This window comes from Gopherus evgoodei, chromosome 9 (assembly GCF_007399415.2).
Source record: "Gopherus evgoodei ecotype Sinaloan lineage chromosome 9, rGopEvg1_v1.p, whole genome shotgun sequence".
Classification (NCBI taxonomy): Eukaryota; Metazoa; Chordata; order Testudines; family Testudinidae; genus Gopherus; species Gopherus evgoodei.
In genome coordinates, this window is record NC_044330.1 from 15,005,881 (window position 1) to 15,020,425 (window position 14,545).

General features: G+C 40.1%; 1 protein-coding gene across 3 annotated transcripts in view; it reads right to left on the minus strand.

Moving 5' to 3' along the window:
• The window catches only part of NLGN1 (neuroligin 1), a 601,032-nt gene that overhangs the window by 498,327 nt on the left and 88,160 nt on the right, over positions 1 to 14,545 (minus strand). The window contains exon 2 of one of the 3 annotated variants that reach the window (XM_030575892.1): positions 13,451 to 13,551. The exons of 1 other annotated variant lie outside the window; for it this stretch is intronic. The gene's annotated coding sequence lies outside the window, so the exon portion shown is untranslated. Of the gene's footprint in view, positions 1 to 7,461; positions 7,539 to 13,450; positions 13,552 to 14,545 lie in introns of those variants that run through there. One more of the 3 variants, XM_030575894.1, reaches the window with a different exon arrangement.

The following is a 14,545-nucleotide window of genomic DNA, read 5'->3' on the forward strand; positions in this document are numbered from 1 at the left end:
CATGCAAAACCCCAAAACATTTTCAAGGATAGACAGTTCTGAGTAAGAAATGGGGTCATAATTCTGATTCCGTTTATAGTGATGTACATCAGAACTAATTCCATTGCACTAATTGGAGTTATACTGGTGTCAAACTGATAAAAGTGAGATCAAAATTAGTTTTGAGTAAGTACATTGAGATTTGGCCATCACAATTATTATGAAAATAATAGTGAAGGCCACTCCATGAATTAAAGTAGTAAGTGCATGATAAAAGAGGATGGAGGGTACAATTTATAAATAAAAGCTAAAAGAAAGGATTTTTCAATCGCTTGGAGAATTAAACACACAATCCCTATTATGACGGATGGGAGATGTGCCAAAAGGGTTGTACCTAAAGGTAAAAGACAGTTTGGAACAGATAAATGTAAATATTTCTTTACACAATGGATAATTAATTGGTGGAATTCACTTTCAGAATACAATACTGAGTGAAGTAGTTTAGGAGGCTGTAAAAAGATTCTTGTACCTTAGAAACATGAATAAATGCAATGTATCATAGACAGTTACCCTAAAATACTACATTAGTCCACACTAATCACAAAGGAAAATGAATCTCATTGTTGAGGACATAGGATGATCACCCACAGGGGCATGGAAAAGGAATTTTCCCGTCAAAATAAATGTTCACAATTTGGCTAAGCAAAAAACTGGATAATGGGATAGTTTCACCTTTCCCCAGAGCACTGGATAATGGGTTGGCATTGATCTTGATGTGCTATTTTGAGTGTTATGTGCCTATAGAAGAGAGATGTGTTTTCCAAGGTAAGATTAAGGAAATTGAGCAGAAGATATATTAAGTTAATTCATAGTTCATAGATGGAACCTTTGATCTGTCAAGGATAAAATGAATAACTAATGAGCTACTGAAGCCACTCGTGAGGGAAAGCATGGGATTTGTAGATGGCTGAGAGTTAAGCTGGCATCAGAGAAGTGAGCAGTTGGACTGGCTAACACTGAATATTCTTTTTATATGACAGGACTTGGTGAGTAGGGATACAAAATAAATCATCAATAATTCATCACAAAGAATTCATTTGACAGTGAAAGTGACAGAATCAGAAAGAAATACAAAGTGGGGGGCGAGGATAGAAAGTTTATTCCACCTTCACAGAAAGAAAAACATGAGCGAAGGCAAGTTTGTACTTCTATCAGTATAGTAGTAGCACTAAGAAGAAAGACTGCAGAGCAGTAAGCATTAGAGCAACTGCAGATTGTAGCTGTACCCAGAGGTGGGAAAGCAGGTTCCATTACAATCCTTTGTTTCCATGTGCTTATAATATTCTGTAACATTCAGCTTTGGGGCTAAAATTTCCCTTGATTGGTCTCTGGCAGCCACCATGTTTTGAGGACTGAGCAAATTTTAGATTACGTGTTTGAGTCTTCAGATATAAGTCTTTTCTGAGCATCTTCAATAGCACCTGCTAAGAGTTTAGCAAACCTTACTGAAGCCCTGATCCTCTGGTGACATCAGTGCCCATTTTGTCTACCTGTGCTCACAGGCACAATGTTGACTGCAAATGTTTCACTGAAATCCCTCATCACCTGAATACCAGGAACAAGAGAAAAACCACAGGTGTGAAAACCTCTGCAGATCCTGCAGTTTTGTGGTTTGGGTTGTTCCATTTGCATGTTTTCTGAATTTAATATGTATTTCAAGATAAATATCCCACAACTAAACTGGGATGCTAGGGCCCGATCCTTAGGGACAGATTCACTATTACGCTGCATTTTGTGCACTCAGCAATAGTGCAAAGAGAACAAAAAGGGGTTTAATGCTTCTATATCTTAATGGTAGCAGTTTACACATATTGCATTGGTAAAAATGACTAAACAAGTCAATGGCAATTGAGTGTATGCTTCCTACCAGGAGAACACCCTGTTTTCAATAGGGAGGAAATATATATTTTATACCATACTTGTTACCAGGGTATTTTAAAATTAACTTGCTTAAAACCTTTCAATTTTGCCTTAGATGACGTTACCTCAGTTTTTGCAGTAACCCCCATGTAGCTAATATTGTTTAATGATTTAAGGCACTGGGAAAGTTTAACGCATAATGACTATACTTTTCCCCCCTAGAATAAGAATGAATTACTAAGAAGAGGTAGTGTTTCCTTATAGACTATTGTGGATTTAGAAAACAAGCCATGTATAATATACCCAAGATATTCATCAGAACATTTTCAAAGGAAACAAGCACAAAAGTAATGGACATTTATGTCGTGGAAAATTGACCATACGGTTGGTTTTGGATCAGACAGCCTGAGGCACCTTCATTGCTGTAACAAGACTACAAGTTTACAAGTATGCATACAGGGAGAGACAGCGTAACCCCGCACAAGAGGTAGGCTGCTCTGCCCTTTACAATTTTCACCAAGCTTATAAAGGTTAAAACCGCAAAACGTCACATATAAGCATGCCCATATTTGGGTTAATATTGCTAACCCTGCAAATTAAGATTAATATTTTACCATAACTGGCATAAAATATTGCAAATCAGCAAGCTTTTTCAACATGTTTCATGTGTACCGTATCTGGTATAAAATATTGCAAATCAGCTCAACATGTTTCATGTGTTCGGGCAGTGATTGCACTGGTCATTCTGTGACCCCTCCTTGCGGTTACCTAAGTAAGCAATATTTGCTACACCGTACTTGCCTAAAGCTAAGCTGGCACTCAAGGGACCCCTTGTCCTCCTCCCAGTTCCTCTTTTGTCAGTGTTGCATACCCCATTTCTTCATACCTAAGTGCTTAGTATGCTGATAAACAAATTGTACTTAAGTAGCACTGATTTAGTTAAAGCCTGAGGCCTGCATATAGGGCCTGTAAAAATAATTGCAAAGCTCCTTTACCTATAAAACAATGGCAAAGCTTAGCTAACAAGATGCGGGGGGGGAGGGGTATATTCCCTATCATTTAAAAAGGTAGATTCTGAAGGAGTGATCCTAAGAAAATTGATGTGACTTAAATAGAATCCAAAAAATCAAGAGTAGCAAAGAAAGGATATTACAATGTATGCTTGTATCTACAGTACATGTCACAAATGAGAACAGAAGCCAAGGTGAGGCAGCAAAGTAGGAGGAAAACACCTATCCAGGATAAAATGATAGCATTAAAAGCTAAGGAGGACCTGGAAAACAGGAGGATTATGTAAATTATAACAAGAGCCCGAGGCAATCAAAAATACCTGAGGAAGCCAAATTGAAAAATGAGCATCAAATAGTGCAGAGCATCTCAACTAATACCAAAAGATATTTTAAGCATAATTATACACTTAGCAACTGACAGGAGAAAAAGATGATGGCGTGCAAAGGAATAGGAAGGCTATACAGCAATTATTCCTGTACCTATCTTTAAAATTGAAGAGAACAGACATTTGCCTAAGACTCAACATGCAGGAATGAAAGTGAGGAATTAAGGGACAGGCAGATAATGCCTAAACTGGCAATTAACTGGATTGTTCTTCTTAAAACTGATAAAGAGACCAGAACGAGACACTATTCACCTGCAAGTGCTAAATGAAGTAAGCATAGTCATTGAAGAAAGTGTAATGCAAATGTATATTTAGTTCACTCATTTCAAGAGACTGAAGTGGAGCCCACCAGACATGCAGCAGGGAGTTACCAGTCAGTTCATTTCCCACTAGCTCTAGAGGAAGTCGTAGAAGACTATTATAAGGGATCATGTGGTGGGTGAATGGGTAGATGAAATCTGGAAATGCAGAGTTTCATCAAGGACAGCTAATATTGTTTCAGGTCATGCCTCAGTAACTCAGACTTTATTGAGGCTATTACTGTCTGGCCTGGCAAAGAGGATGTAGTAAATGTCAAAGATGTTGGTTATTTAGACTGTCAGAAAACATTTGACAAAGCTCCACATCCAGGAGGAACTTATAAATGTTATAAACTAATAAGCAATACACTCTCATGCATTTTAGCAAGGTCTAAAATTTGCTTATTAAACCAGAATTATGGCATCCTGTAGTTGACTACCATGGTTAATATAATACGCTGTGAAGCTCAAGGCACTTAACTCAAGGCTCAGATCCTCACACGTATTTAGGCACTTAACTCCCGCTGATTTCAATGTAGGTTAGGTGCCTAAATACCTTTGAGGGCTTTAGAAATCAAGGTGACAGAAACCTAAGGAATACCTATGCTTGGTCTCTGAGGAAGGGTCTAAGAAGGTTTGCAGATTCAAATTCTGTATAGGGATGAAGTGTTCTTTGTTCTGAGTCACCCTAAAGTCAAATGATAAAACCTTGCGTTTAGAGTCAGTAATTACTGCTGGGTCACGCTGGCAGATAGATTCAGCTAGCTCAGGGATTGGCAACCTTTGGCACGCGGCCCATCAGGTAAGCCCTTGGCGGGCCAGGACAATTTGTGTACCTGCTGCATCTGCAAGTTCGGCTGATCACGGCTCCCACTGGCCGTCCCAGGCCAATGGGGGCTGCGGGAAGCAGCGCGGCTGAGGGATGTGCTGGCCGCTATTTCCCGCCGTCCCCATTGGCCTGGGACAGTGAACTGCAGCCAGTGGGAGCTGCGATCAGCTGATACAAGCAAGATATAAAAGGTATGAGAAGGGCACTTTGGAAGGGCTTGGGTGGGCTCAGGCTTTGGTCCTCCCTCCAGGGGCTGTGTAGCAATTTTTGTTGTTCGAAGGGGGTCACAGTGCAATGAAGTTTGAGAACCGCTATGTTAGGCAATCCGCATGTAGTCATCGAACCAACATCTCCAACATATCCCACTGCACTCAGGGTGGGTCCTAATTTTTATAGGATGTTGTGCTACATGGCCACCATATTTTATACATATTCAATAATGGTTTCAAACTTTCTTCCTTATATGTACTGCCACCCCTCAGTAATATTTGTGTCTCTATCTTCAATAGGTCAATTAGTCCTTTACATCATGTTCATTAGCATTTATGTCAATTAGTTGGCATGGTACTACTTGCAGTTAGTACACGCAAGTTTCAGTTAAGCTCAACATTCTTTTAAATTTTCCCTAAAATTCCAAAAGTACATTTTTGTGGTGCCTCACTTTGCCTATTCTCATCATTTACTACTCTTGTTTACTGTAATACTTATCTTGTGACTTAAGGTCTAACTACTGGTTAAATACAACTTATCTAATAACTACCTACATTGTCATTTTATGCCAGGGGTTCTCAAACTGGGAGACAGGACCCATCAGGGAGTCATGAGCTTTTACATGGGGGGTTGCGAGATGCCAGCCTCCACCCCAAACCCAGCTTTGCCTCCACCATTTATAATGGTGTTAAATATATAAACAAGTGTTTTTAATTTATACGGGGGGTCCACACTTAGAGGCTTGCTATGTGAAAGGGGTCACCAGTACAATAGTTTGAGACCCACTGTTTTATGCCTTAGTTATGCTAAGCTAATAGTCATACAGGCTTGAGGCCTGTAGGCCTATGTGTTACAGCTTTGTGATTTATAAATGGCGCTTACTACGACGGCTGGCTGAAAGAAGGATTTCTGCCAGTTGCAGTCCAGAAAACCCATTTTCACCTTCACAGAGGGCCCTTATTCATTGCTATAAATTCAGGACATGATCTCAGAGATCAGGGACATTTAAATCCTTCTCTGCAGTTTACCAAAGCCTCAGGAGGGAGACTCCTGTAGGGTGGGGAACTGGAGGTATCCAAGAGCTCCTCTCTCATGTGCAGAATACTAGCAGATCACATGACTTCATGTGTGGAAGGCAGCATGCTGAGTTCAGTCTTTCAGCTCTGCCCATGTCCACTTCAGAAGACGTTTGGAAGGCAGTGTGCTTTTTTCATTCCTCTCCCACACACTTTCCATAACTGCAGTTATGAAGTTGTGGGAAGGGGACCCCAACTGCCAGTGTATGAGTACTGCTGCTGTGTGAAAGGACCGTAAAAAGCCATGTGCTCTCCCCCCTCACAACCACCCCCCGCATCCCATCCCCTTCTATGGGGAGGGTGTTAGCTCTTGTGTTCTACAAGTCCTTTGACATGCTTGTGTACTTGCTCCCTTGTTCTCTCTGCCTTCCTGCCCAAATGCTACACAACATGACTCTTGTCAGCCCAGCTGCCAGACATTCTCAACTGAGCCAGCCAGTACTGCTATGGAAACGAGAGACAGAGAGACAGAGAGAGAGATGCAGGGTAATAACCAGGTGGGAAGGCTGAGGGAGAATGTTAGCCTTGCAGGGAAAGAAACTCAAAGAAGAGGGGAATTAATCAAAGGAGATGACAGGGAATGGAGCCCCAGGAGATAAGGATGAATGGAGAGGAGGAAGTTGAACAGGAAAATAAAGGAGAGCGACTTGGCATCCACAGGACTATTGTGTGCTTAAAGTTGTGCATTTGCTTAAGTGCTTTACAAGATCTGAGCCAAAGTGCTCAATGCTTTACAGGACTGAGTGCTAGCATCAACTGATTTGAGCACCATAGTAAGTTCAGTGCTTCCCATTCATTCCGGTAGTTGAGGCATTAAATAATCATTAGTCCTTCAATCTCTTCCACCCAACTTTTTCTATGAAACTCTCATTTAGGCTGTAATCCTGCTTGTCACAGGAGAGTCCTTTATTGTACAAGATTTTACAGTACTTACAAATATCATTTATAGCTGTGTGCATAGGTGTTGATATGCCCTCTACATTGTCCACTTATGGATATTCATTAATCATGGTCACCCAACCACTCTGGGACATTAATATTGAAAAGTACAAGGTTTCAGGGAGATCTTTTAAGGAATTGAACTAGAACCATGAAATGGGGTTTCCAGGACTGTAATGTCAAAACCAGGCCAACGCTCCAAGACTCGGGTTCATGGCCATTTGCAAGATGGATTTGAAAATTTTCAACATCAACACTGAAATAGGGAAGAGGCAGCCAGCAACAGGCTATACTGGAGGGTTGTGCTGCCCCAAGAAATCAATGAAGCCAAAGACAGACGATTTGGAAAGAGAAGAGTGCAGCAGGCCTCAAGCACTAGTAGTTTTATTTATCTTCTGACTTTGCACCTTACTCCTGCACCCCAACCGTGGCAAGGGCTGCCCCTGAGAATTGGACTTTTAGCCACTCGTGACGCTGCAGCACAATACATAGTAACTGAACTTCTTTGGCACTAACACTGTCATCTTTTGAGGTGGGCAGCTGCCATGTCTAAAGTTATTACCAACGTTCTCATCTTCTGGGGATGGTTCTTACAGTAATGATGGCAAAACACATTACAAAAGGTTAAAAGGAAAAAAAGTCATCTTTATAAGGAAATTTCAAATATCTTGTTAATCAGCAATGATGAGAAATGAAATGTAAAAGTACAGAACATCTTAATGGTGTTTAAGTAAACTATTAGGGGCCAAATGTTCAACTCTTATAAATGAGTATATCTCCATTGACTTCAATGAAGTATGTCAATTTACTCACCTGAGGATCTGGCCTCTTCTCTTTTAAAGCTTAGCTGAGAATGACGAGGGGCTTTCTCAAATTATGCCAGAGCTTTTGAGAACAGGGACGTGTAACTTGGAATGAATAAGGCCTACAATCTGCACTGAGGTCTTCTGGCTTAAAAAAAAGGGAAGAGACAAGTGAATAATTTAACCTGGTAACAGAAAGAAACTGGAAGAGAACAACATGAGTATATTTGAGACAACTCATTGACTGAATTAGAGAGAAAGAGCATATTGATTTATATATGTGCAGGTTTGTTTTATTCATTTTTATTTAGACAAAACCCAAGCAAATTAGGAGAATGAATAAAACTATTTTTAAAAAATCCTGCACCGTTTCCAAGATTTACTGTTGCTTTGGATGTACTGTTTCATCACCAAAACTCAGTACAATATAATGATGATTATTCCAGTGGAATACATAGGAGTGATGAGGATAAAGGAGACACAACACAGAACTAGGGGAGGGAGGAAATCAAATCAGTATCTTAGATGTCTGTAAACTAATGCAAGAAGTATGGGGAATAAGCAGGAAGAACTCGAATGCTATTAAATAAGCACAACTATGACATAGTTGGCATCACAGAGACCTGGTGGGATAATACGCCTGACTGGAATGTTGGTATAGAAGGGTACAGCTTGCTCAGGAAGGACAGGCAGGGAAAAAAGGGAGGAGGTGTTGCCATATATTAAAAATGTACACACTTGGACTGAGGTTGAGATGGAAATAGGAGACAGACTTGTTGAAAGTCTGTGGGTAAGGATAAAATGGGTGAAAAACAAGGGTGATGTCATGGTAGGGATCTACTACAGACCACCTAACCAGGAAGAAGTACAGGACTTGGTGATGATGGGGGACTTCAACTATCCAGACATCTGTTATAAAATAATACAGCAGGGCACAGATTATCCAATAAATTATTGGAATGTATTGGGGAAAAAATTAATTTCAGAAGGTGGAGACAGCTACTAGGGGAAAAAGGCTGTTCTAGATTTGATTTTGACAAATAGGGAGGAACTGGTTGAGAATTTGAAAGTGGAAGGCAGCTTGAGTTAAAATGATCATGAAATGATAGAGTTCATGATTCTAAGGAATGGTAGGAGGGAGAACAGCAAAATAAAGACAATGGATTTCAAAAGGCAGACTTTGGCAAACTCAGGGAGTTGGCAGATAAGAACCCATGGTAAGCAAGTCTAAGAGGAAAACAATAGAAGACAGTTGGTAGTTTTATAAAGAGACATTATTAAGGGGACAAGAGCAAACTATCCCAATGTGTAGGAAAGATAGGAAGTATGGCAAGAGACCACCCTGGCTTAACCAGGAGATCTTCAATTATCTAAAAATCAAAAGAGTCCTACAAAAAGTGGAAACTAAGTCCAATTACAAAGGGTGAATATAAACAATAACAGAAGTATGTAGGGACAAAATTAGAAAGGCCAAGGCACAAAATGAGATCAAACTAGCTAGAGACATAAAGGGCAACAAGAAAACATTCTACAAATCCAATAGTAGCAAGAGGAAGACCAAGGACAGGGTAGGCCAGTTACTCAATGAAGGGGGGAAAATAATATCAGAAAATGTGGACATGGCAGAGGTGCTTAATGACTTCTTTATTTCGGTTTTCACCACGAAGGTTGGTGGTGATTGGACGTCTAACATAGTGAATGCCAGTGAAAATGACGTAGGATCAGAAGAGGCTAAAATAGGGAAAGAACAAGTTAAAAATTACTTTGGACAAATCAGATGTCTTCAAGTCACCAGGATGAAATGCATCCTAGAATACTCAAGGAGCAGAGTATGGAGATATCTGAGCCATTAGCGATTATCTTTGGAAAGTCATGGAAGACAGGAGACTGGAAAAGGGCAAATATAGTGCCAATCTTTAAAAAGAGAAATAAGGAAAACCTGAGGAGTTACAGACCAGTCAGCTTAACTTCTGTACCAGGAAAGACAATGGAGCAAATAATTAAGCAATCAATTTGCAAACATCCAGAATATAAAAGATGATAAGTCACAGTCAGCATGAATTTGTAAAAAAAAAATTCATGTCACACCTACCTGATAGCTTTCTTGTGGATAGTAGGGAAGCGGTAGACAGGGTATATCTTGACTTTAGTCAAGCTTTTGATGCTGTCTTGCATGACCTTCTCATAAACAAACTACGTAAATGCAACCTAGATGAAGCAATGTGGGTGCAAAACTGGTTGGAAACTGTTCCCTGAGAGTAGTTATCAGTGGTTTACAGTCATGCTAGAAGGGCATAAAAAGTAGGGTCCTGCAGGGATCAGTTCTGGGTCTGGTTCTATTCAATATCTTCATCAATAGTTTAGATAATGGCATAGAAACCAAACTGGGAGGGGTTACAAGTGCTTTGCAGGATAGGATTAAAATTCAAAATGATCTGGACAAACTAGAGAAAATGTTCTGAAGTAAATAGGATGAAATTCAGTAAGGACTCCATTAGCAAAGTACTCCATTTAGGAAGGAACAATCAGTTGCACACATATAAAATGGGAAATGACTGCCAAGGAAGAAGTAGTGTGGAAATGGGTCTGGAGGTCATAGTGGACCACAAGCTAAATATGAGTCAACAGTGTAACGCTGTTGCAAAAAAATGTGAACATCCTTCTGGGATACATTAGCAGGAGTGTCATAAGCAAGACACAAGAAGTAATTCTTCCACTCTACTCTGCACTGATTAGGCCTCAACTTGAGTATTGTGTCCAGTTCTGGGTGCCACATTTCAGGAAGGATGTGGACAAATTGGAGAGAGTCCAGAGAAGAGTGACAAAAATTATTAAAGGTCTAGCAAATATGAGGAAAAATTGAAAATATGAGGACCTATGAGGAAAAATTGAAAAAAATGGGTTTGTTTAGTCTGAAAAACAGAAGACTGAGAGGGAACATGATAGCAGTTTTCAAGTATGTAAAATGTTGTTACAAGGAGGAGAAAGAAAAATTGTTTTTCTTAACCTTTGAGGATAGAACAAGAAGCAATGCGGTTAAATTGCAGCAAGGGAGGTTTAGGTGGACATTAGGAAAAACTTCCTAACTGATAGAGTGGTTAAGTGCTGGGATAAATTGCCAAGGGAGGTTGTGGAATCTCCATCATTGGAGATTTTTAAGAACAGGTTAGACAAACATCTGTCAGGAAAGGTCTAGATCAGTGCTTCTCAAAGTCAGGCTGCTGCTTGTTCAGGGAAAGCCCCTAGCAATCCAGCCTATTTGCTTACCTGCTGCGTCCACAGGTTTGGCCGATCACAGCTCCCACCGGCCACGGTTCACCGCTCCAGGCCAATGGGGGCTGCAGGAAGGGCGTCCAGCACATCCCTTGGCCCCCGCCGCTTCCCGCAGCTACCATTGGCCTGAGACGGTGAACCGTGGCCAGTGGGAGCCACGATCAGCCAAATCTGCAGACGCGGCAGGTAAACAAACCAGCCTGGGACCACCAGGGGCCTTCCCTGAACAAGCCTCGGACCAGCTTTGAGAAGCCCTGGTCTAGATAATACTTAGTCTTGCCACAAGTGCAGGGGACTTGACTAGATGACCTCTCGAGGTGCCTTCCAGTGCTATGATTCTATGATTAAGCTTTAATTTTCTTTCTGAAAGCAAATTAAGAATTCATTGCTAAGTTTAAAATAATTTAGTGAACCAAGAATTACAGATGTTTTATCCTGCAAATGTATAATAATTAAATATAAATCATTCTTTAATTAATTAGGATTTACAGGTCTGTGTCATGTTCTTTCCACTGGATCTTTGAAAGCAATGACTCAGAGTGATCATCCTACATACAATTCAGGTAAACATATGGGTCGGGGTATTGCACATAGATATTTATAAGCAAAATTTTAAACTTTGAAGACACCTTTGTATCTTTGTGGAGCCTTACGTCGTACCATATTTGTCTCCACACCACAGCCACCATGCTTCCAGCCTAGGAGTATTGGATACCTCTGGTTTCAGAACCCATTAGTTAACAGCAGCCCTTAATTGGCCAGAGATGATGTTGTTGAGTAATGTGAAGCATTACTCCTCTCATACTGAGTGAAGGTACAGTCTCAGAAGTACTCTCGGTCCTTGCCAAATTACGTGTGGTCATGAGATGACTGAGGGTTTTTTTTTTTTAAACGTTCACAAGAATTGGATGTAATCTTTTGACTGTGGAACACAAGCAATGCTACATTCAGCGGAATGACAAAGGTTGTTTGGCACCTGGCATCAAATACTGTTCTTGCAACAATCTGGCATGAGAACCAAAGTGATAATGAATAAAATGCCAACATGTCTGTGCAATAAAATCATGATGCAGAATGTTAAGCAATCACAGAGCCAAACAAAAAGCAAAACCTTCTAAAAATGCTTCCATGAGCACCCAAAAATTAGGCAAAGTTGAGTTGACTGCTTTTCAGATATTAAAAGAAAAACTGTGATGAACTGCAAAGATATGATAAAACGCATAGTGGTAAGTGTTAATGAATCATATGGGATCAGATGACATTACTCGGATTAATGGATATTGTCCCTTTGCCAGATTCCTGGTACTAAGCATAATGACAGATGAATTTTATCAATCATATTAACAGCAAAAGAATTAGGAGATCAAGATACAAAGAGACTGATGAGTCTTGCCACTAACCATCACCCATTTCCCATATAATCACTTAGAGACCAGGGGGGAAGAAACAAAAGTCATCTGAGTTTTTAGGATTTTCCTGGATGATCAGCCAGACCAGGGGGAATCAGTATTTTCTGTATGAAGTACTAATGGACTCAGATCACAGGTAGGAACCATAAAGTTTGGATTCAGTTCCAAAGCTTTCTGTGGTTCTGATATTTTAGTTTTAGTTATCAGTAGCTACTTCCTCTAGCCTTTGAGAAAGTCACTTCTGTTTCAGTCTCCCCTCATCTGTAAAATGGGAATAATGATATGTGTCTATCTTTCCTGGGTTTGTGAAGATTAATGTTTGTAACACATTTTGAAGATTAATGACCTGATCCAATGTCCAGAGAAACCAATGGAAAGTCTCTCATTGACTTCAGTCTTAAAAGCCTACAGTAATTACTAACTGTTCTGCAATTCAATTGTGTGACTCATTATTGTTATTAATAATTCAATGAAAGAAAAAAAATGTTATCTCTCATGTACCTGAACATGAATTACTTTGGATCGTATTTTATTATTTTGATATTTTATAGTATGTCCAGTTATTTAAATATGCAGTAGTGTACTATGACTAAAGTCAAATGTACATTATATTCAGTTGTAGAAATGAAATTATGCCCCAAATTCTACCTTACATTATTGTAAATCTAAATATCATATTACTGCACATCCAAATATAACCACAATCTTTTTGTTTCGCACATCTTATCAAGAACAAATAGTTTCAGTCAAGAACAGGTATTTATAGGGGCTTATATTCCATGAGCTAAAATGTGTCTGATGTGCAGGATACTTCTGCTGATTTGGAATTGTTGGATAATTTCATGAGTGACCGCATTTGAAACATAAGAATCCCAATCCCATTCTAGAAATATTTCCAGAGAATCCAAATATCACCAAAAGCGCCAAGCTAAATATTTCCTATTTCAATAGTAAGTTTATCAAATATTTCCAAGAAAAAAAAAATCAAAGGCTGTTAACATACATTGGCCATATTGCTACTCTGATTGATCTGGGCATGACAGACAAGCAGAAATGGATAAAAATTAATATGGCTCAATAATGGCAGTAATGATATTACTCTAAATAGCTAATAGACCTCCCAGCAACACCTGCTTCATTGCAGTAAATTCTTTACAATAAGACACCAGACTAAGGGGACAGTTGGCTACCCTTAACCAAAATCCACTAAACTGACTTGCATCTGAGGAACTGAGAGCCTAGCAAAGGAGCACCTCACCTTTGCCCACACATTTAGGTTCCACTTCCACCCAAATCCTGAGCAGGATTCAGCCTTACCTCATCCATTCTTGTCCTTGGGTTTGGGGTTATCAGTATTGTCCCCTGACAACAAAACCACCTCACTGGATCACTGCTCTGCCCCCAATTCCTCCATCCCCCTGTGTCATAAACAGATAGTTAAGGGTTAATAGAACAGGAGTACTTCATGTCTCTTTTGCCTGTAAAGGGTTAACAAATTCAGTGAGCCTGGTTGTCAAGTGATCAGAGGACCAATCAGGGGACAGGATACTTTCAAATCTTGAGGGAGGGAAGTTTTTGTGTGTGCTGTTAGTTTTTGGTTGTTGTTCTCTCTGGGTTCTGACAGCGACCAGACGTGCAACCAGGTTTCTCTCCAATCTCCCTGATACAGGTTCTTATAGATTCAAAATAGTAAGTACTAGGTGATAAGGCAAGTTAGGCTTATGTTTGTTTTCTTTATTTGCAAATGTGTATTTGGCTGGAAGGAGTTCAAATTTGTATTTTGCTGAAAGGATTTTAATTTGTACTTGTATACTTAGGCTGGGAGGGTATTCCCAGTGTCTATAGCTGAAAGACCCTGTAACATATTCCATCTTAAATTTACAAAGATAATTTTTACTGTTTTTTCTTTCTTTAATTAAAAGCTTTTCTTGTTTAAGAACCTGATTGCTTTTTTTTCTGGTGAGACCCCAGGGGACTGGGTCTGGATCCACCAGAGAATTGGTGGGGAGAAGGGAGGGAAGGGGGAGAGAAAGGTTAATTTCCTCTCTGTGTTAGGATCACTTTCTCTCACAGGGAGAGTCTGGGAGGGGGAGAGAGAAGGAGGGGGAAGGTGGATTTTCCTCTCTGTTTTAAGATTCAAGGAGTTTGAATCACAGTGATCTTCCAGGGTAACCCAGGGAGGGGAAGCCTGGGAGAGGCAACGGTGAGGGAAAGGGTTTACTTTCCTTGTGTTAATATCCAAAGGGTCTGGGTCTTGGGGGTCCCCAGGTAAGGTTTTGGGGGGACCAGAGTGTACCAGGCACTGGAATTCCTGGTTGGTGGCAGCGCTACAAGTACTAAGCTGGTAATTGAGCTTAGAGGAATTCATGTTGGTACCCCATCTTTTGGATGCTAAGGTTCAGAGTGGGGAAT